Here is a 22,573-nt window from a genome sequence, read left to right on the forward strand (position 1 = left end):
ATTTTTTTCCATTAATGTTTCAAGGTTTGTATATATTGTAGCATTTATCATTACATTATTTTTACTGCTGAGTGACATTCCATTTTATTGATATACCACATCTTATGAATCCATTCATTGGTTGATGGGACATTTGGGTTGTTTCTCCCTTTTGACTATTATGAATAATACTGCTGTGTACATTCATATACAAGTTTTTGTGTGGAGATTTGTTTTAATTTGTCTTGGGTATATTCCTAAGAGTGGAATTGTCCGGTTATATGGTAACTTTGTGTGTAACTGCTCGAGGAATGGCAAGACTGTGTTCAAAGTGGCTGCACCAATTTACATCCTCACCAGCAATGTATGAGGCTTTTTTTTTTCTTAAGTTTATTTATTTATTTTGAGAGAGAGTATGAGCGGGTAGGGGCAGAAACAGAGGGAGAGAGAGAATTCCAAGCAGGCTCCGTGCTGAGTGGAGAGCCTGACACAGAACTTGAACTCACAAACCCTGAGATTGTGACCTGAGCCAAAATCAAAAGTAGGATGCTTAACTGACTGAACCACCCAGGTGCCCCAATATATGAGGCTTCTTTTTTTTTTTTTTATTAAAGATTTTTTTACATGTTTGTTTATTTTTGAAAGAGAAAGAGAGAGAGAGAGAACAAGAATGAGTGGGGGAGGGACAGGAAGAGAGGGAGACACAAAAGAAGCAGGTTCCAGACTCTAAACTGTCAGCACAGAGCCTGATGTGGGGATGGGACTCATGAACATGAGATAATGACCTGAGCTGAAGTCGGACGCTTAACCCACTGAGCCACCCAGGCACCGCTCCAATGTATGAGGCTTCTAATATGTCCACATTTTCACCAGAATTCATTATTATATATTGTTTTCGTTGCCTCCCCCCTTTTTTTTTTGCCTTAAAAAAAATTTAACTCCATTACAGTTAACATACAGTGTTTTATTAGTTCAGGTGTCAGAATGTTTCATGTAAACTTGAGAAGAATGTGTATTCTGCTGTTTTAGGATGGAATGTTCTGAATATATCTGTTAAATCAATCTGGTTCACTGTGTCATTCACAGCCACTCTTTCCTTGTTGATTTTCTGTTTGAATAGTCTGTGCATTGATGTAAGTGGGGTGTTATAACACCCCACTATTATTGTATTACTATAGATTATTTTCTTTCTTTTTTTTTAATGTTTATATTTTGTGAGAGAGAGGACGAGTAGGGGAGGTGCAGAGAGAGAGGAAGACAGAGGATCCAAAGCAGTCATGGTGCTGACATTGACATCAGCCAGCCCCATAAGGGTCTCAAACCCACAAACTATGAGATCATGACTTGAGCCACAGTTGGATGCTTAACCAACTGAGCCACCTAGACGCCCCACTATCAATTAGTTTCTTTATGTTTGTTATCAACTATTTTATGTATTTGGGTGCTTTCATGTTAGGTTCATAAATATTTATGGTTATTATGTCTTCTTGTTGGATTGTCCCCTATATTGTGATTATAGTGTCTTTTTTGTCTCTTGTTACAGTCTTTGTTTTAAAGTTTTTTGTTTGATATAAGCATTGCTACCCTGGCTTTCTTTTTACATCCATTTGCATTATAAGTGATTTTCTATCCTTTCACTTTCAACCTGCATAGTTCTTTAGGTCTGAAATGAGTCTCTTGTAGGCAGTATATAGATGGATCTTGTTTTTTAATGCATTCTGTCACCCTATGTCTTTTGATTGTAGTGTTTAGCCCATTTACATTTAAAGTAATTATTGATAGGTATGTACTTAATGCTATTTTGTTACTCATTTTATGGTTGTTTTTTTTTTTAATTTTTTTTTTAGTGTTTATTTATTTTTGAGACAGAGAGAGACAGAGCATGAACGGGGGAGGGTCAGAGAGAGGGAGACACAGAATCTGAAACAGGCTCCAGGCTCTGAGCTGTCAACACAGAGCCCGATGCGGGGCTCGAACTCACGGACCGCGAGATCATGACCTGGGCTGAAGTCAGCCACTTAACCAACTGAGCCACCCAGGCGCCCCTATGGTTGTTTTTATAGTTCTTCTCTGTTCTGTTCTTCTCTTGCTGTCTTCTCATGGTTTGCTGGCTTTCTTTAGTGATGCAAACTTGGATTCCTTTCTCTTTACTTTTTACCTATTTATTATTGGTTTTTGATTTGAGTTTACTGTTAGGTTTATATGTAACATCTTAAGCATATAGCAATTTATAAGGTGATGGCCGCTTAAGTTTGAACCCATTCTAAAAGCACTACATTTTTACTCTTCTCCCTCCTAACATTTTTAGGAATATATTGTCAGAATTTATATCCTTTTATTTTATGAGTTCTTTAACTGATTTTTATAAATATACGTAATTTTACTGCTTTTGTGGTTCCTATTTTTTTTTTCTTTACCAAGGCCTTTATTTTTCCAAGTGTTTATTTAAATTATAGTTAACATATAGTATAATATTGGTTTCAGGAGAGTATAGTGATTCATTACTTGCATATAACTCCCAGTGCTCATCACAAGTGCCCTCCTTAATACCTATCACCCAATTAGCCCACCCCCCACCCACCTCCTTCCATCAACCTTAAGTTGGTTCTCTGTCATTAAGAGTCCCTTATGGTTTGCTTCTTTTCTCCCCCTCTCCCATATGTTCATCTGTTTTATTTCGTAAATTCCAGATATGAGTGAAATCATATGGTATTTGTCTTTCTCTGACTGACTTATTTCACTTAGCATAATACACTCTAGCTCCTTCCACATTGTTGCAAATGGCAAGATTTCATTCTTTTGGATGGCTGAGTTATATTCCATTATATGTGTATGTATATATATGTGTGTATATGTATATACATATATATACACACATATATATACATACATATCCATTAATAAATGGATAAAAAAGATGTGAGATATGTGTGTGTGTGTATATATATATATATATATACACATATATATGTACACACATACAGACACACATATCTCACATCTTTTTTATCCATTCATTAATTGAAGGACACGTGGGCTCTTTCCATAGTTTGGCTATTGCTGACAGTGCTGCTATAGATATCAGGGTTCATGTAGCCCTTTGAATCTGTATTTATGTATCAATTGGGTAAATACCCAGCAGTGCAATTTCTGACTCATAGGATAGTTCTATTTTTAACTTTTTGAGAATCTCTGTACTGTTTTTCAGAGTGACTGCACCTGTTTGCATTTCCATCAACAGTGCAAGAACGTTCCCCTTTCTCTGCATTCTCGCCAACACCTGTTCTTTCCTGTGCTGTTAATTTTAGCATTCGGACAGATGTAAGGTGGTATCTCCTTGTGGTTTTGATGTGTATTTCCCTGATGCTGAGTGAGGTTGAGCATCTTTTCATGTGTCTGTTAGCTGTCTGGATGTCTTCTTTGGAAAAATGTCTATTCACGTCTTCTGCCCATTTCTTCACTGGATTATTTGTTGTGTTTTTTTTTTGTTTGTTTGTTTGTTTGTTTGTTTTGGTGTTGAGTTGGATAAGTTCTTTATAGATTTTGGATACTAACCCTTTATCAGATATGTCATTTGGAAATGTCTTTTCCCATTCCTTAGGCTGGTTTTTAGTTTTGTTGATTGTTTCTTTTGTTGTGTAGAAGCTTTTCATCTTGATGAGGTCTCAATAGTTCATGTTTGCTTTTGTTTCCCTTGCCTCTGGAGGTATTTCTAGTAAGAAGTTGCTACAGCCAAAGTCCAAGAGGTTGCTGCCTGTGTTCTCCTCTAGGATTTTGGTGGTTTCGTGTCTCATGTGTTAAGTATTTCATCCATTATGAATTTATTTATTTTTTATTTTTAATTAAAAAAATTTTTTTAATGTTTGTTTATTTTTGAGAGAGAGACAGAGCACGATGTGGGTAGGGGCAGAAAGAGAGAGGGAGACACAGAATCTGAAGCAGGCTCCAGGTTCTGAGTTGTCAGCATAGGGACCGATTCGGGGCTGAAACCCATGAACCACGAGATCATGACCTGAGCCGAAGTTGGATGCTTAACCAACTGAGCCACCCAGGTGCCCTGCATTTTGAATTTATTTTTGTGTATGGTGTAAGAAAGTGGTCCAGTTTAGCTCTTTTGCATGTGGCTGTCCAGTTTTCTCAATGCCATTTATTTAAGAGACTGTCTTTTTTCCATTGGATATTCTTTCCTGCTTCATCAAAGATTAGTTGACCATATAGTTGTGGGTCCATTTCTGGGTTTTCTATTCTGTGACATTGATCCATGTGTCTGTTTTTGTGCCAGTACCATAATGTCTTAATGACTGTGGCTTTGTAATATTACTTGAAGTCTTGTATCGTGAAGCCTCTAACTTTGCTTTTCTTTCTCGGGATTTGCTTTGGCTATTCAGGCTCTGTTGCGGTTGCATACAAATTTTAGGATTCTCTTTTCTAGCTCTGTGAAAAATGCTGGCGGTATTTGGATAGGGATTCCATTAAATGTGTAGTGTAGATTGCTTTGGATAGTATAGACATTTTAACAATGTTTGTTCTTCCAATTGACAAGCATGGCATTTTTTTTGCCATTTCTTTGTGCCGTCTTCAATTACTTTCATAAGTATTCTGTAGTTTTCAGAATACAGATCTTTTACTTCTTTGGTTAGGTTTACTCCTAGGTTTCTTATGGTTTTTGGTGCAATTATAAATGGGATCAATTCCTTGATTTCTCTTGCTAGTGCTTCATATTGGTGTATTGAAATGCAACAGATTTCTGTACATTGATTCTATACCCTGTGACTTTGCTGAATTTGCTGACTTTGCTGAATTACTAATTCTAGTAATTTTTTGGTGGAGTCTTTCTAGTTTTCTACATAGAGTGTCATGTCGTCTGCGAATAGTGAATGTTTGACTTCTTCCTTGCTGATTTGGATGCCTTTTTGTTGTTGTTGTTGTTGTCTGATTGCTGAGGCTAAGATTTCCAGTACTGTTAAATAGTAATGGTGAGAGTGGATATCCCTGTCTTGTTCCTGACCATTAGAGGGGAAAAGCTCCCAGTTTTTCCCCATTGAGGGTGATATTAGCTGTGGGTCTTTCATATATAGCTTTTATGATGTTGAACTATGCTCCATCTATATCTACTTTGTTGAGGGTTTTTATCAAGAATGGATGCTGTATTTTGTCAAATGCCTTTTCTGTGTATGTTGAGAGGATCATATGTTTCTTAGCCTTTCTTTTATTAATCTGGTGTATCACGTTGATAGATTTGTGAATATCGAACCACTTCTGTAGACCAGGAATAAGTCCCTCTTGATTGTGCTGAGTAATTCTTTCAATGTACTATTCAATTTGATTTGCTACTATCTTTTTTCAAAAAATTTTAAATACTTATTTCTGAAAGAGAGAGAGAGAGAGGGAAAGAGAGGGAGAGAGAGAGAGAGAGAAAGAGAATAGAAAGTGAATGAGTGGGGGAGGGGCAGAGAGAGAGAGAGACACAGAATTCAAAGTGGGCTCCAGGCTCTGAGCTGTTCAAGCTCTGTTCAAGCCGACACCAGGCTCGAACTTATGAGCCATGAGATCATGACCCAAACCAAATTTGGACGCTTAACCGACTGAGCCACCCAGGCGCCCCTGAGTTGCTACTATCTTGTTGAGAATTTTTGCATCCAAGTTTGTCAGGAATATTGGCCTGTAATTCTCATTTTTACTGGGGTCTTTGCCTGGTTTTGGAATCAATGTAATGCTGGCCTCAAAGAATGAGTTTGGAAGTTTTTCTTCCATTTCTATTTTTTGGAGCAGTTTGAGAAGAATAGGTAGTAATTCTTCTTTAAATGTCTGGTAGAATTCCTCTGGAAAGCCATCTGGCCCTGGACTTTGGTTTATTGAGAGATTTTTTTTTTTATTACAATTCAATTTCTTTGCTGGTTATGGGTTTGTTCAAATTACATATATCTTCCTATTTCAGTTTTGGTCATTTGTATGTTTCTAGGAATCTGTCCATTTCTTTCAGATTTCCAAGTTTGTTGGCCTATAATTTTTCATACTATTATCTTAAAATTGCTTGTATTTCTGTGGTGTTGATTGTGACATCTCCTCTTTCATTCGTGATTTTATTTATTGGGGTTCTTTTTCTTTTCTTTTTGATAAGTCTGGCTAGAGGTTTATCAATTTTATTAATTCTCTCAAAGAACCAGCTTGTAGTTTTATTGATCTGTTCTACTATTGTTCTTTGTTTGTTTGTTTCTATATCATTTATTTCTTCTCTAATCTTTATTATTTCCCTTATTCTGCTGGCTTTAGGCTTTATTTGCTGTTCCTTTTCCAGTTCCTTAAGATGTAACGTTAAGTTGTGTATTTGAGACTTTTCTTCCTTCTTGAAGTAGGCCTGTATTGAGTATACTTCCTTCTTAGGACTGCCTTTGCTGTGTCCCAAAAGTTTTGGACTGTTGTGTTCTCATTTTCCTTTGCTTCCATGTATTATTTTATTTCTTCTTTAATTTCTTGGTTAACCCCTTCTTCTTTAGTAGCATGTTCTTTAATCTCCATGTATTTGTGCTCTTTCCAAATTTCTTCCTGTTGTTGACTTCAAGTTTCATAACATTGTGGTCTGAAAATATGCGTGTTATGACCTCAGTCTTTTTGTACTTGTTGAGGGCTGATTTGTGACCCAGTATGTGATCTTTTCTGTAGAATGTTCCATGTGCACTCAAAAAGAATGTGTATTTTGCTGCTTTAGGATGACATGTTCTGAATATATCTATTAAGTCCATCTGGTTCAGTGTGTCATTTGAAGCCATTGTTTCCTTGTTGATTTTCTGCTTAGATGATCTGTCCATTGCTCTAAGTGGGGTGTTAAAGCCCCTTACTATTATTGTATTATTATCAATGAGTTTTTTTATGTTTGTTATTCATTGATTAATATATGTGGGCTCCTTCAAGTTGGGAGCATAAATATTTACAATTGTTATATCTTCTTGATGGATAAACCCCTTAATTATGATATAATGCCTTCTTCATCTCTTGTTACAGTCTTTGGTTCAAAATCTAGTTTTTCTGATGTAAGTATGGCTACTCCAGCTTTCCTTTGACATCTATTAGCATAATAGATGGTTCTCCATCCCCTCACTTTCAATCTGCTGATGTCTTTAGGTCTAACATGAATCTCTTGTAGGCAGCATATAGATGTGTCTTTTTTTTTTTTTAAATCCATTCTGATACCCTATGTCTTTTAATTGGAGCATTTAGCCCATTTACATTCAGAATGATTATTGAAAGATATGAATTTAGTGCCATTGTGTTACCTGTAAAGTTGGTGTTTCTGGTGATGTTCTCTGTTCCTTTCTATTCTTTGTTGCTTTTGGCCTTTTTTCCCCCCACTCAAGGAGTACACTTTAATATTTCTTGCAGGACTGGTTTAGTGGTCACAAACCCATTTAGTATTTTTTTGTCTGGGAAACTCTTTATTTCTCCTTCTATTCTGAATGACAGCCTTGCTGGATAAAGTGTTCTTGGTTGCATGTTCTTCCCATTCAGCCTGTTGAATACATCATGACACTCCCCTCTGGCCTGCCAAGTTTCTATGGACAGATCTGGTGTGAACATGATCTGTCCTTCTTTGTATGTTAAGGACTTTTTTTTCTCTTGCTGCTTTCAGGATTCTTTCCTTGTGTTTGTATTTTGTGAATTTGACTGCAATATGTCTTGGCGATGCCCAGCTTTTGTTGAATCTGATGGGAGTTCTCTGTGCTTCCTGAATTTTGATATCTGTTTCCTTCCCCAGATCATGGAAGTTTTCAGCTATAATTTGCTCAAATAAACCTTCTCCTTTTTCTTTCTCTCCTTCTGGAACTGCTGTGATACAAATATTATTATACTTTGAGGAGTTAACGGAGTTCCTTAAGTCTGCATTCATGATCCAGTACCTTCCTTTCCCTCTTTTTTTCAGCTTCATTATTTTCCATAATTTTATCTTCTATATCACTGATTTGTTTTTCTGATTCATGCATCCTTATTATCAGTGTATCCATTTGGTTTTGCATCACAGTTATAGCATTTTTTATTTTGGCCTGACTAGTTTATATTTCTTTTATATATATAGTAAGGGAATATCTTTTGTCTTCTATGCTTTTCTCAAGCCCAGCTAGTATCTGTATGATTATTGTTTAAAAAAAAAGTATTTATTTATTTATTTATTTATTTATTTATTTTATTTTTTAAAATTTACATCCAAATTAGCATATAGTGCAACAAAAATTTCAGGAGTAGATTCCTTAATGCCCCTTACCCATTTAGCCCATTCCCCCCACACACAACCCCTCCAGCAACCCTCAGTTTATTCTCCATATTTATGAGTCTCTTCTGTTTTGTCCCCCTGTCTGTAAAAAAATTTTTTTTTAATGTTTATTCATTTTTGAGAGAGAGAGAGAGAGGGCAAGTGAGCATGAGTGGGGGAGGGGCAGAGAGAGAGGGAGACATAGAATCTGAAGCAGGCTCCAGGCTCTAAGCCAGCAGCCCAGAGCCTGATGCAGGGCTCAAACCCATGAACTGCGAGATCATGACCTGAGCTGAAGTCAGATGCTTAACTGACTGAGCCACCCAGGAGCCCCTGATTCTTGTTTTAAATTCTGGTTCAGACATCTTACTTGTATCTGTATTGATTAAATCCCTGGCTGTGACTTCTTCCTGTTCTTTCTTTTGTGGTGAATTCCTCTGTCTTTTCATTTTGTCTGGGTCACTATATTTTATGTTTGATTTTTAGAAAAGCCTGTTGTGTTCCTGCTCCAGAGTGTAATGGCTATAATAAGAAGAGGTCAAAAAAAAAAAAAAAAAAAAAGTAATCTAGATCCTATTTCCCCTAGATCTGAAGTTTTGAAGCACTCTATGATCAGTAGACTTGGTGCATGCAAGAGGTTTGTGCTGGCTTTCTGGGGGTAGGGCTTGCTCCTCAGACAATGTTGCCCTTACAGAGATATGCCTGCAGCATGCAGGGAGGTGGGGCTTGATGTAAGCTGCTCTGGCTTCCACTGGATCGTGCTGTTTCGCTCACTGAAGTTGGTTAGTGCTGATTGGTGGGGAGGAAAATGGCATTGCCCTGCTTTCTCAACCCTAGGGTTGGGAGTTCCCTCCTACCACTCTTCAGAAAGACCTCACAGAAGAGCAAACAGTCACCTCTCTTGTATCCCCAACTTCTACCAGATCCGTGCCTTCACCCTGCCTTCATCGTTCAAGGGACGATGTAAGCTTAGGGTCCCGCTACTCCTCCACCATCTTAACTTCTTTCCTGTGCCTTCTACTTTTCTTAATCCTGTTCGTGGTCTTTCCTTTCCACTCAAAAGGTTCCCTTTAACATTTTTGGTAGGGCTGGTTTAGTGGTCATGAATTCCTTTAACGATAGTCTTGCTGGATACGATAGTCTTGTCTGCAGGCGTTCTTTTTCCCCTAGTACTCAGAATACATCATGCCCCTTTCTTCTGGTCTGCAAAGTTTCTGCTACAAAATCTGATGATAGCCTTATGGGGTTTCCCTTGTACATAATTGTTTCCTCTTGCTGCTTTTAAAATTCCCTCTTTATCACTACTTTTTGCCATTATAATCACTATGTGTTTTGGTGTGGGCCTCCTTGGCTTGATTTTGGTGGGGCCTCTCCATGTCTCCTGGATCTGGATTACTCTTTATTTCCCCAGATTCAGGAAGTTTTCAGCTATTATTCTTCAAATAAATTTTCTGCCCTTGTTTCTCTCTTTTCTCCTCCTGGGATCCCTATAATGTGAATGTTATTACACTGGGTGGTATCATTGAGTTTCCTTAATTTATTTTCATTTTTTATTATTGTTTTCCTCTCTTTTTTAGCTTGATTGCTTTTAGGCTGATTCGCCTTACTGTGTCGTCCAAGTCACTGATCCATTCTTCTGCTTCCTCTGGTCTACTGTTTATTCCCTTTAGTGTATTTTTATTATTATTATTTTTTAATTTTTTGTAACGTTTATTTATTTTTGAGACAGAGAGAGACAGAGCATGAATGGGGGAGGGTCAGAGAGAGGGAGACACAATCTGAAACAGGCTCCAGGCTCCAAGCTGTCAGCACAGAGCCTGACGCGGGGCTCAAACTCACAGACTGCGAAATCATGACCTGAGCCGAAGTCAGCCGCTCAACCGACTGAGTCACCCAGGCCGCCCCAGTGTATTTTTAATTTTAGTCATTGAGTGTGTCATCTCTGGCTATTTTTCATGCTTCCTGTTTATTGAGGCTCTTACCGAGGTCCTCCACTCTTTTCTCACATCCAGTGAGTATCTTTTTGACCATTACTTTAAATTCTTTATCAGGCGTATTACTTATCTCTGTTCCATTTAGCTCTCTTGCTGTGATTTTGTGCTGTTCTGTCATTTGAGATGTATTCTTCTGCCTCCTCATTTTTGTCTAAATTTCTGTGTCTGTTTCTGTGTTAGGAAAGTCAGCTATGTCTCTGGGTCTTATGAAGAAGAGGTCCTGTAGTGCCCTGCAGTGCCACGTCCCCTGTTCACCAGAACTTTGCACTTCAGGGGTGTCTCCTATGTGTGTTGCCTGCATCCTGCTGTCGTGGCTGAGCTGCTTTTTCCTTCAGTCCTGTAGTCTGCAACTGTGTGTGTTTTTAGTGGGCCAGTCTGGGGCCAGCCTTGGGCTTGAGTTGTGTCAGACCAGGTACGTGCCAGAGCCACGAGCACCAAAATGCAGGGCACTTTTCCCTGTGTTGTCCCCTGAGGAGCTTTTGTTGTTAGGCAAGACCTACGGTCGCATTCCATGTTTGCCCCTAGCCCACGTCTAGGGCTGCAGTCTTGGTGACTGATGTGTGTGGTTGCCTTCCCATCTTGTGGCAGAAGTCGCCTTGGAGTGATGCTGGCCCCCGTCAGGGCTGCTTGCACACTGCCAGGTTTGTGGCACCATTTTGGATGGACTCCTGCTGAGGGCATGTTGGAGTGCATGTCCACAGGGGAATGCAGGCCAGGGCATGCTGTTAGCAAGATGGGTGGATAGTGTCTGTGCTGTGCTCGTTTTTGCAGGTGTCCACGTATCTAGGCTGGGGGCAGGAGAGGGAAATGGTCCCTGCCAGCAACTTTGTTCCTGCAAGAGTCTCCCAAAGATCCTTGACCCTCTAGCACATGCTCTGAGATTAGTAAACAAATCTTCCTCCCACATCCTCCAGGTGTTTTTCAAACTCCTGCTTCTGTGTTGTATCTGGTATCTCAGAGGGGCTGTTTGTTATGCTGTGTGTTTAAGGGTGGGGACTCAGTTTCCTATCACCCTCCAGCTTTTCCAGAGTGAAGCCTGCTGATTTTTGAAGTTCCAGGTATGAAGTCCTACTGATTTTAAGAACTCATAAAGTTAGGCCCCTCCAGTTTTCAAAGCCAAATGTTATGGGGACCTTCTCGGTGCAGGCCTGCTGTGCCTGGGATGCCTGGTATGGGATCTGCTCCTCTCCCCTCTCTGTGCACATAATGTCCTACCCTCCTGTAGACAGTCCTATGGGTCAGTTTGTATCCCAACAATGTCTCCACCCGTCCTATCCTCTTCGATGTGGCCTCTTCTCTACATTTAGCTGTGAAGAGTCTGTTGTGCCAATTTTCAGGTCATTTTTTGGGGCTATTTAGGTGTGTCTGTGGGACGAGATGAGCCTGGGCTCCTACTCTGCCATCTTTCCCAGTAGTCTCCTATTATCTACTTTTTAAATTAGAGACATCCTGGTGTGCGTGAAGTAGTAGGTTTTTAATTTTAATTTGCATGTCTCTGATGGCTGACCATGTTGAGCACCTTTTCATGTGCTTTTTGGCCATTCATATATCTTCTTTGCCCAAATACGTATTCAGATTTTTGCTCATTTAAAACATTGGGTTATTTCCTTATTATTCAGTAATACGAATTTTATATATATTCTAGATATAAGTCTCTTGTTAGTTACATGATTTAAGAATAATTTCTCCATCGCTTCTAGGCCTTTTGGCTAAGATCAAGTGAAGTATCTGTTCTTATCAGTTTAATATCTGATACGTCCTCTATCCGAGGACAATATATTAAATGGATTTTTGGAGCCAGGAGATGGAATAGGGGCTTGCTCCCATCCACTCTGCGCATCGACCCGGTATTGCAGTACTTCCGGGAACGGTGCACCTCCCTTCCTTTAAAAAAAAAAAAAAAAAAAAAAAGAATAATTTCTCCAATTTTGGGGTTGTCTTTTTACTTTCTTAATGGTGTCCTTTGAAGCATAAAAGTTTTTAATTTTGATAAAGTCCAATTTGTCTATTTTTTATTTTACTGCTATTGCTTTTGTGTTATTTTTAAAAAACCATCTATTCCATAGTCATAAGGATTTATGCCTGTGGTTTATTCTAAGAGTGTTGAGTTTAATTATTTATTTATTTATTTATTTATTTATTTATTTAAAAAATTTTTTTTTAACGTTTTATTTATTTTTGAGACAGAGAGAGACAGAGCATGAACGGGGGAGGGGCAGAGAGAGAGGGAGACACAGAATCGGAAGCAGGCTCCAGGCTCTGAGCCATCAGCCCAGAGCCCGACGCGGGGCTCGAACTCACGGACCGCGAGATCGTGACCTGAGCTGAAGTCGGCCGCTTAACCGACTGAGCCACCCAGGCGCCCTGAGTTTAATTTTTTATACGGGGTCAGGCAGGGGTCCAATTTCATTCTTTTGTATGTTGAGGTCCAATTGTTTCACCACCATTTGTTGAAAGGACTATTCTTTGCTCATTGCATTGTCTTGGTATCCTTGCCAAAAATCAATTGACCATAAATATGAAGAAACTCTCAATTCTGTTTTCTTGAACTACATGTTATGCTTATGTTAGTTGCTGATACATCTTCCCTGGCTGCGTGTGCATGTGTGCACTTTTCCTCATGTCCCCGGTTCTCCGGCTTATGTGACTACTTTTATTTATTTATTTATTTAAAAATTGTTTTTTTAATGTTTATTTATTTTTGAGAGAAACAGAGACAGAATGCGAGTGGGTTAGGGACAGAGAGAGAGGGGACACAGAATCCGAAGCAGGCTCCAGGCTCTGAGCTGTCAGGACAGAGCCTGACGTGGGGCTGGAACTCACGAGCCGTGAGCCGAAGTCCGATGCTCAACCGACTGAGCCACCCAGGCGCCCCATGTGACTACTTTTAGATGTCATATCTCCTCTCTCTGCTCTTCTTCAAACCCTGGTAACCACCATTCTACTTTCTGTCTCTAGGAATTGCCTGTTCTAGGTGCCCCATATAATTAGAATCATAAAATATTTGTCCATTTGTGGCTGCCTTGTTTCACCTAATATAACATCTTCCAGTTACATCCATGTTGTAACATGTCAGAATTTCCTTCCTGTATGTGGCACATTTGTTTATTCATCTGTTAATGTACAGTTGAGTTGTTTCTACGTTTTGTTGGCTATTGTGAATATCCTGCCACAGACACTGGTGTACAAATATTTGTTCAAGTCCCTGCTTTCAATTTTTGTGTGTGTATATGTCCAGAAGTGGAATTGGTGAATTAGGTGGTAGTTCTATGCTTAATTTCTTGAGCACCTGCATCAGTATGTTTTAATATTCCCCAGGTGACTCCAGAGTGTAGCCAAGTTGACTCCCATTGTCATAGAGTCTTGCCTGATTCCTTCAGCTAAATGTAACCTCTTCCTCTTCTGATCTCAGCTAGCATTTTAATGAACTTTTCTTATAGTGCCCATTTATTTATTTATATTACTTATTTATTTGTATTATTTATATCATTGTAGACACTATTTGTACTAAATGCTGAGTATATGATGACAAACACCCCCCCCAAAAACCCCTACTTTCATGAAGCTTGCAGTTAAGTGGAACAGATATTAATTATGAAATCATATAAATGTATAATTATAAACTGATGTATATAAAATATAAATTATATCTGCTATAAGAGAAAGAAACACGGTTCTTTTGAGGGCAAATTAACAAAGAAGCTGACCTAGACTGGAGGAAGGGGTTGGGAGGCTTCCCTAAGAAAGAAATGCTGGGGTTTAATTCTAAAAGATAAGGAATTATGTAAAAATGTAGTGAGAAGGAAGGTCATTCCAGGTAGAGCAAACACAGATTTTATGGATATGAAGAAAGTCAGTTTGGCTAGGATATGGGTAGCAAGGGGCCAATGCTGCAAGATGAAACCAGCTATTTGCAGGGGACGGACCATTCAAGACCTTGAAGATAGTTGAATGATTTTGGTCTTTATTCTAAGAGCAATGGGGAGCCATTGAAAGGTTTTGAATAGTGGGGTGACAAACACAGATTGGCATTTTGGAAAGATCTTTCTGCTGCTGTGTGGAATAGGGACTGAGTGGGGTTAGAGTGGTCCAGGTGAGAGAAACTAGTTCCTTGGACAAGAGAGGTAGCAGTGGTGATGGAGAAGTGTCACAGTTGTGAAGTAGTTAAGATTGATGGTCCTTGATGATGGATTGATATAAGCAACCAGGGGTCAAGGATGATATCTACTTTTCTGACTTTCCCAAAGCTTTGAGATTGTAATTATGCTTGATTACACTTTTGGAGTGCCCTGCACAAAATATAGGTTCACTGAATAATAATCTTCAAGTGAATTAATGAGTCAATAAACCAACCATTATATTATATTGAACACACCCATATCAAGCATCCCTAATAGTATTATCCTCTAGATTATTTTTTTCTGCAGATGGATATGTGCGTCATTGTCTCAAGTGAGTTAAATTCAGAATGTTTTCTTCTGCTATAGTCAGCACTGTGCTAGGCATTGGGAATACATATATAGATAATATATTATCTGCCTATGGGTAGCTCTAAATACAGTGGAGAAAAAGACAAATAATTACAACAAAATATAATTATAGTAATGTACACTTTAATTGCAGAAGGAGTACAGAGGAAGCAATGATTAATTTATTTTCCTAGGAGAGCTAGTAAGGTTCCCAATGTAGAAATTTAAGTATAGCATATTCCAAGTGGAGGTTTTGTGTGTGTGTGGTTTTTTTTTAATGTACGTAGATGTTTTAGGGAATGGCAAACTCATTATGGTTAGAGCATAGGCAATATCACCAAGGTGGGGAAGGAGGTAGGAAAGAGGAAGGGAGAGAGAGAGAGAGATTTGGCCAGGGTCCTGAGCATCATGGTAGCATAGGGACTGGGAAGAGTGAGAAGGCCGAAGTATATTCCATGGTATACTGGCTCTAAGATACTCTTCTAAGTCAAAGGGTTTCATGGTCAAATAACTTTGGTAAACACTGATAATTACATCTTGGAGGTTTGTATGCACATTGGCATATGAAAGGCTCTGCAGAATAGAAATTAGTTTTAATTTGTTCAATCCAGTATTTCCCAAACGTATTTGATAAAATTCCTTTTCTCTCATATTACGTATCACACATATTGACATCCTGAAGTAGGTAGAGTTAGGCAAATGGTATATTGGGCTATAGATTAGAGATGGTTTATGTGGTTTTGCTGTCATTAGGGTCAAGGTGTAGAATATAATCATATACTGGTGAGTATATTTGGTATTACAATAAATCTTTCAGATGGAATTTTGAGCTGAGCAGGGCATAGTATAGAGCAGGGGTTCAGCCCTGCTAGCAGGAGGCAAAAGAGGAGAGCCACAGATTGAATGTTTACTGAAACACGCAACATGCTACTCCAAGAGTAGAAAAGACCATGTGGTTAGACTCCTAATTGCCAGTGACCGTGTAATTAGAGGATTGTTTTATAGACACTGTGAGACATTGTTAAACTGAAGTAGTGACCACGTTGTCATTATCGCTAACTTATTTAGTGTCATTTTGAACTCTTAATACCTTTACCGCCCAAAATTCGAGTTTTCAAAGGGTTCCACGAATAGAAATAGTCGAGTCATTGTTACTTCTTTGATATAACGTTTGAGGGACACCAGAATATCAATCCCAATTTTCAGTAACCAGCACAGAGTAGATGAATAGATCCAGGCAGACGGGCAGAGCTCAGAGGCCAGGGATCTAGGCACAAGGCTGTTGTTTTTCCATGTCCAGCATCCATTTCTCCATCTGGTAAAATATCCTGATTTTCCTTTTGGGAGTAATTTCCTGATATTTGTTGTGGGTACTTGAGTATACAAGAGCCATCGTATCCCTATATAGGAGAATAGCACATCATTCTTCGTCAAGCTTCGCTATTGCTCTTCTGTTTATAAAATCTTTTGCTACCCAATGACTCATGCATTTCTCCTATGAAGATTTTGTCCTAGGGAGCAAAGTCTTTTTACATTTTACAAGATCCTTCCAATGGGCCCTAGACAGTATAGGTCACATTACTGGGACTAAGAACAATTGAATTAAATGACTAGATCTAGCATAAAATATCTCTTCCATCAGTTATAGAATTGCTAAGTCACTCGACTGCAATGTAAGGAATTGTAGGCGTGCACACCAGAGTCTACCCAACTCTTTTATTTCCTTTGAATATTAGTCATATAGGTCTTTTCTTTCTGGCTTCTTTAGGATTAACCATAAATTCAGAACATAGGGCACTCTGGCAGCCTCACTATTATTCTCTGAAAAAAATAATATTGTCTTGGAATTTCACTCACCAAAATTTGCTTTTGCTTTTTCTAGGGTTAAAGTTTGTAACTCTTAGGGTGCTTTCAAACATTTATTTGATCTTTTGAAGCTCATGTAGTTATTTTAGGTCTAGAGTAAAATAATTCTTCCCTCTTTCCTTAGATTGTTTTTAAAAAACAAGAAATTTTTATTTTATTGTCCTCTATGCCTGGCATATGCCTGGGAGCTCATCTAAGAAGATCAGTTCTATCTGGTGAGTTAGAATTTTGGAGAGAGAACTTTGGTTCCAAGATACTCCTCTTTCTTTGACAATTGTAACATGATCCAAGCTTCACTTTACATTTAAATTCTCTCACTTGGGTGAGACAAGTTTATCGAAAATCATATGTACTTTTAGATGAGTCACATACATTTTGTCCTTAATTCAGATACTACTACATTAATAGAGACGCAGGAATAGAATTCTACTAATCCATTAGGAAGCGTCCTTTTTTCCCAAAGTAAAATGTAAAAGAAATGTAAACAAGTCCTTGATCCAATAGAATAGATCTGATTTTTGCTGTTGGGAGTGGTAATAATCGTAATAGGGAGGATGTTAGACAAGCACAACTTGTTTCAATAAAACTCACTGGGATTTAGGAAGGGAAGACCATGGCTTTATAGATGTTTGAAAATGTTGGAAGGTTCTAGTGCCAGGGAAAACAGAAAACAGACACAGATGTCATCTCAGATTTTTTCTAAAGGTCTCAGAGACGTTTACCCTTCATGCATTTGTATTAGAGCACGAGGATGGACTTGATTCTGGCTTGCATGTAGGCAGGGAAACAGAGAAGACAAATCACCAACACAGAAGCTTCCCAGACCAAGACTGGATTAAGTAAGATATTAACATGCTGTACTTTATATGAGAAAGCGGGTCATTGATGGGATCCGAAGGAAATCTATAGCATGGCAGGTGGAGTAACACCCCCATTGATCTGAAACCAATTGGATTTTCCTAAGAAAAAAGAGACATTTCACACTGGTAAAAAAAAAGGTCTAGCTCATTTATTTAAAAAAAAAAATTGTGAAATTCCTACCGGGCACGGTTGTAGGTGATAGAAATAGAGTGTGAAGAGATACTCCCTGCCCTTGTGCGGTTCACATTCTGGTGCTATTATTTATATAAATATATATAAATTATAATTTTTATAATTTTATTATATATTATATAATATAATTTTATTATATATTATATATAATTATGATTATATATAATATATAATTATATATAATATATAATATATATTTATAATTCTATATAATATATAATTATATAATTCATATAAATATAATTTTTATATATTATATAAATATAATTTTTATATATTCATATAAATACAATTGATATATACATTCATATAAATATAATTGATATATACATTCATATAAATATAATTTATATAAATTAAACCAATTTTTTTCTTATTGGCAACAGTTCTTATCTGAGTAAGAAAATAAACAGAGAAACAGGATAGGACATGGCTAATAATGGCAGGAGTGAAGCGTAGACGTGATAAGGACTACCGAGGATATCTAGGAAAAAAACCTCTCCAGTGATCCCACCTGAACAGAAGCTGAATGATGAGAAATGGCCTGTCCTGCCAAGGGTAGCAGTAGAACATTCTAGGTGCAAGAGCAAACACTTTGAAGTCAAGACTAAATGAAGGCAAATGAGACTAAAGAGGAAGGAAAGATGGGGCACCTGGGTGGCTCAGTTGGTTGAGCATCCGACTTCGGCTCAGGTCATGATCTCGCAGTCTTTGAGTTCGAGCCTTGCGTCGGGCTCGGGCTCTGTGCTGACAGCTCAGAGCCTGGAGCCTGTTTCAGATTCTGTGTCTCCCTCTCTCTCTGCCCCCCCCCCCACTCATGCCCTGTCTCTCTCTCTCTGTCAAAAATAAATAAACATTAAAAAAAATTAAAAAAAAAATAAAGAGGAAGGAAAGAAGGGAAAAGAAAACAAAAGATACGCATTTAAGTACCAAATTTGGATGGATTTTTTGGTCAACTTTATTGAAGTATAATTTACACAAAATCAAATGCATGTAGTCTGAGAATGAAGTTCTGACATAAGTGTTCACTGTTGCTTCCTCCAAGATCTCATAGATTTTCTCTGGTTTTCTTTTAGGAGTTTTATAGTTTTTGCTCTTACACTTGTGCCTATGATCTACTTTGAGTTAATTCTTGGGTTTAGTTTAAGGTAAATGAAAATGTTCATTCTTTTCACATAAGGTTATCTAGCTGTCTTTGCATTGGTTGTTGAAAAGACTATCCTTTTTCCATTGAACTACCTTGGTATCTTTGGTAAACACCAGTTGACCCTATACATGTGTCTCTGTTTCTATTCTGAACCATTGATGCATGGATTTATCTTTACACCTAGTGCCACACTGTCTTGACTACTGTAGTTTTATAGTAAGTCTTGACATTAGGGAGTATAAATCCTCCAGTTTTATTCTTTTTATAATAAAATTGGCTATTTGAGCTTCTTTGATTTGGGATATGAATTTTAGGATCGGCTTATCAATTTCTACCAAAAAAATCATGCTGGGGTTTGTTGGGGGTTGGATTAAATCCACAAATCAATTTGTGGAGAGTTTACATCTTAGTGATATTGAGTCTTCTGATCCACGAACACCCTATGTCTGTCCATTTATTTGGGTCTTCTGTAGTTGCCCTCGTCCACAGTTTGAAATTTTGGGCTCATATGTCCCACGTCTGTTTTGTTGAATTTATTCCTAAACATTTTATGTTTATTTATGCTACTGTAAATGACATTTCCTAAAAGTTTATTTTCCAATTTCTCATTGGTTGTATATAGCAATACTATTGATTATGAGTGTTGGCCTAGTGTCCTACAACCTTTCTAAATGTACTTATTTGTCATGGTAGGTTGTATTTGTTTAAAATATGTTAGAAAACGTGTTAGTTGAATGTTCAGGCTTACATGTTTGTAATTGAGGTTTTAGGCAAGAGGCAGGCTGTGATATTCAAGGTTCAGCATATCTGGGCATATCTGGAGGCCTACATAGGTCCAATAGGGGGGCTGGGTGTATATAAACTCAAGAAGCCTCCTGGGAAATCCTCAATCTATAGAACTAACTGATGAGTCACATTTGGTTCAAGGATTATGAGTTTTTGAAATGGGGACACTGATAAGAAGCAAGATCCTTATCTGCAGTAAAGACTCTAAAAAATTATTTCACTAAAACCTTTTAAGGCTGATAATCCTTGGTAGACTATTTGGGATACAAGGTAACCACAACTATAAAGACAAAGATGGGGATTTCATTTTCTTTCTATGGTAATGTGCTGTGTGTGTGTGTGTGTGTGTGTGTGTGTGTGTGTGTGTGACAGAGAGAGAGAGAGAGAGAGAGAGAGAGGAAATTTAATTTAACAAGACTTTAATGAGATAGCAGGACTAAAAAACTAATTGAGGTTACGTAGCTGGCAGAAATTCCATACCTCTCTTCCCTCGATCCCACCCTACTGTGCAAATATTGCCTACCACATACACATATACTACAAATGCTTAAATGAAGTCTATTATATTAAAAAAATATAGACTTTTTTGTTGTTTGAATAGTTAAATTTTGTAGATGATCGCAGAGGCATGAGTCAGAGCCAACAATGGTCATGAGAATTAAAAAAAAAAAAAAAAAAAAGGCAGCATTTTAGACCTTGCAGGGCATGGAAAAAGGGTCAGCCTGACCTCATCTATAGCTCCTGGGCCAGGCAACTCCAGCTAACACTTGGAATTGACAAGTAGCAACAAGGACTGCCTCTTTCTATCTCATCTTATTTTTTGTTAGCATAAGATGGAAGGCAATCCCACAATTACAGAGTCTTAGATTTCCCGGTCCATTTTTCCACCTGCTGGGGGAGGAGCTGCTCTCAGAGAGTCATGCGGGGCAACTCCCTGATCTCTCTCATCATTTTAATGTCACGTCTGAGACTATGCCCAGATTTTCTGTTCATTCAGGCATTTATTCACTTACTAATTTAAAAAGTTTTGAGCTCCTCTTATATTCGAGGCATTGTTTTAGGGAACATTGTGGGGGGGGGTTGAGCAGCAAATAAAACAGACAAAATTGTCTTCATGGGGTTTATATATATTAAATATATTATAATATATTAAACTATTACTTCAACATCCACTTATTGTACTAGGACTTGGGTATGATTTCAGTTTCACTAGGGGGAGGAGAAAATAACCACATATCACACAGGGTGATAAATGCCAAAACAGAGGTAAACACAGGGTTCTGTGGAATTAGCAAGCTTCTCCTGGGGAATCAGGGCGGGCTTCCCATAGCTGACGTCTGACTTGGGTAGGATAAGTATGGAGGGTAGGCAAAATTTTCATCCACTCTCCTAAAGGCTCCAACTGGGACCAATATAAGACAGATTAACAGGAGAAAAGTATAGGAATGTTACTTATATGTTCATGGGAGCCTCCAGAGAAAATTGAAGAAAAAGAAGTGAGCAGGGCAAGTGCTTATATACTAGGTTGAACGCAGAGTTGCAATTGTGGAGAGGTAACTAAAATACTTGAAAGGAGGGGACCACTAAAGGAAGGAAGAGTTATTTTAATAAGGTCTGTATGTCCAGATTGCTCTTAGCTTGGACTCCCTGTCTCTGATGATAAGAATGTTTCTTTCTCCTGTTACAGGGAGGGACCCGTTCACGTGAGAGTTTTATCTTTGGCTTTTAGGAAGAGAAAGGAAGGTCAGAGTGTCCTTCTTGCACCTGCTTTTTTTTTTTTTTTTTTTTTTTGTTAAGGGTCTTTAACTCAAAAATAATCAGTATACCAAAGGGGCATATTTTGGGGTGGCATGTCTTGAACTCCTTCAAATAGGAGCTAGCTAGGTGAGGACACGGGGCAGGCGTTCCTGGCGGAGGGCTGGTAGTATGTGCTGTGGCCTGGGGAACTACCCCAGCATGGCTCTGGTGTGGGTGGGAGAGGAGGGGTGGGGGCAGTTGAAGCTAGAATGGTAAGCAGAGTTTCATCCTTGGAAGCCTTGTATATGATGGTGTAATCATTTCTTCTTGCTGCTGCAATATATCACCTAACCCCCAAATTACCATCTCATAGTTCTGGTGCTCAGAAGTCTGGTGTCTCAATGGGCAAAACCCAAGGTGTCTGCAGGGCTGCCCATGTTCCTTTCTGGAGGCTCTAGAAAGAACCCGATTTTCTTTTCTTTTCTTTTTTCTTTTTTTTTTTTTTTGCCTTTTCCAGCCTCCAGAAGCCACATGCATTCTTTTGCTTATGGCTCCTTCTCCATCTTCGAAGCAGGCAGCATGGTGTTTTCATGTCCCTCTGTGGCTTCTGCTTCCTCCTTCCGCTTTGAGGGTCCCTTCTGATGAGATTGGTCCCATGGGAATAATCCAGGATAATCTCCTCATTCCAAGGTCTGTTGGTGAGCAGCTTTAATTTCATCTGCAATTTCAACAGCTCCTTGGACATCTAAATTTCTACAGATTTATAGATTTTGGGGATTAGGGCGTGGGCATTTTGGGGGAGCTACCATTCTGCCTGCCACATATGGGGAGCTACTCACGGGCATAAACAGAGGAGCAGTATGACCGGGTTTAGAGGGAATGCATTTAGAGGGGCTGCCATTATGGTTGTGTGGAGATTGGGCCAGGGTGGGGTTGGAAAGGGCAGGGCACAATGGAGCTGCTGGGGCAGAGGCTGTAATTAAAAAGCCTAGGTGAGTGACAAATGACAAGCGTCTGTATGCACATAATGTAGATAATTTACCCCTAGAATTCTTAGAAAAATTTTATCTAATTAAGCTTGAGACACACCCCATAGTGTGGAGAAAAGGAAATTGATTTCTAATCCTGTTTTAAGGCATGAATAACTTTGGAACAGAGGCTATGTCCTCGTACAGAATTTCCTTGCTTTTCCCAAGAAGGAGGAGTGTTTTCTGAACATTGTAAAATGGGGCTGTTGGATTGGGGCACCTCTAAAGTTTTCTCTACACAACTTCTCTGACTCTATGAAAAGGAGATG

At 38.6% G+C, this 22,573-nt stretch overlaps 1 long non-coding RNA gene and 1 other non-coding gene across 2 annotated transcripts in view; both read left to right on the forward strand.

Moving 5' to 3' along the window:
* The window catches only part of LOC107179654, a 63,624-nt gene that overhangs the window by 21,645 nt on the left and 19,406 nt on the right, over window positions 1–22,573 (forward strand). The gene's annotated exons all lie outside the window — the stretch shown is intronic.
* On the forward strand, window positions 11,908–12,099 carry LOC122235176. Its single transcript, XR_006213310.1, has one exon. It is a non-coding gene; the product is annotated as a U2 spliceosomal RNA (small nuclear RNA).

The sequence above is a fragment of the Panthera tigris genome, chromosome F2 (genome assembly GCF_018350195.1).
Source record: "Panthera tigris isolate Pti1 chromosome F2, P.tigris_Pti1_mat1.1, whole genome shotgun sequence".
In the NCBI taxonomy this organism is placed as follows: Eukaryota; Metazoa; Chordata; class Mammalia; order Carnivora; family Felidae; genus Panthera; species Panthera tigris.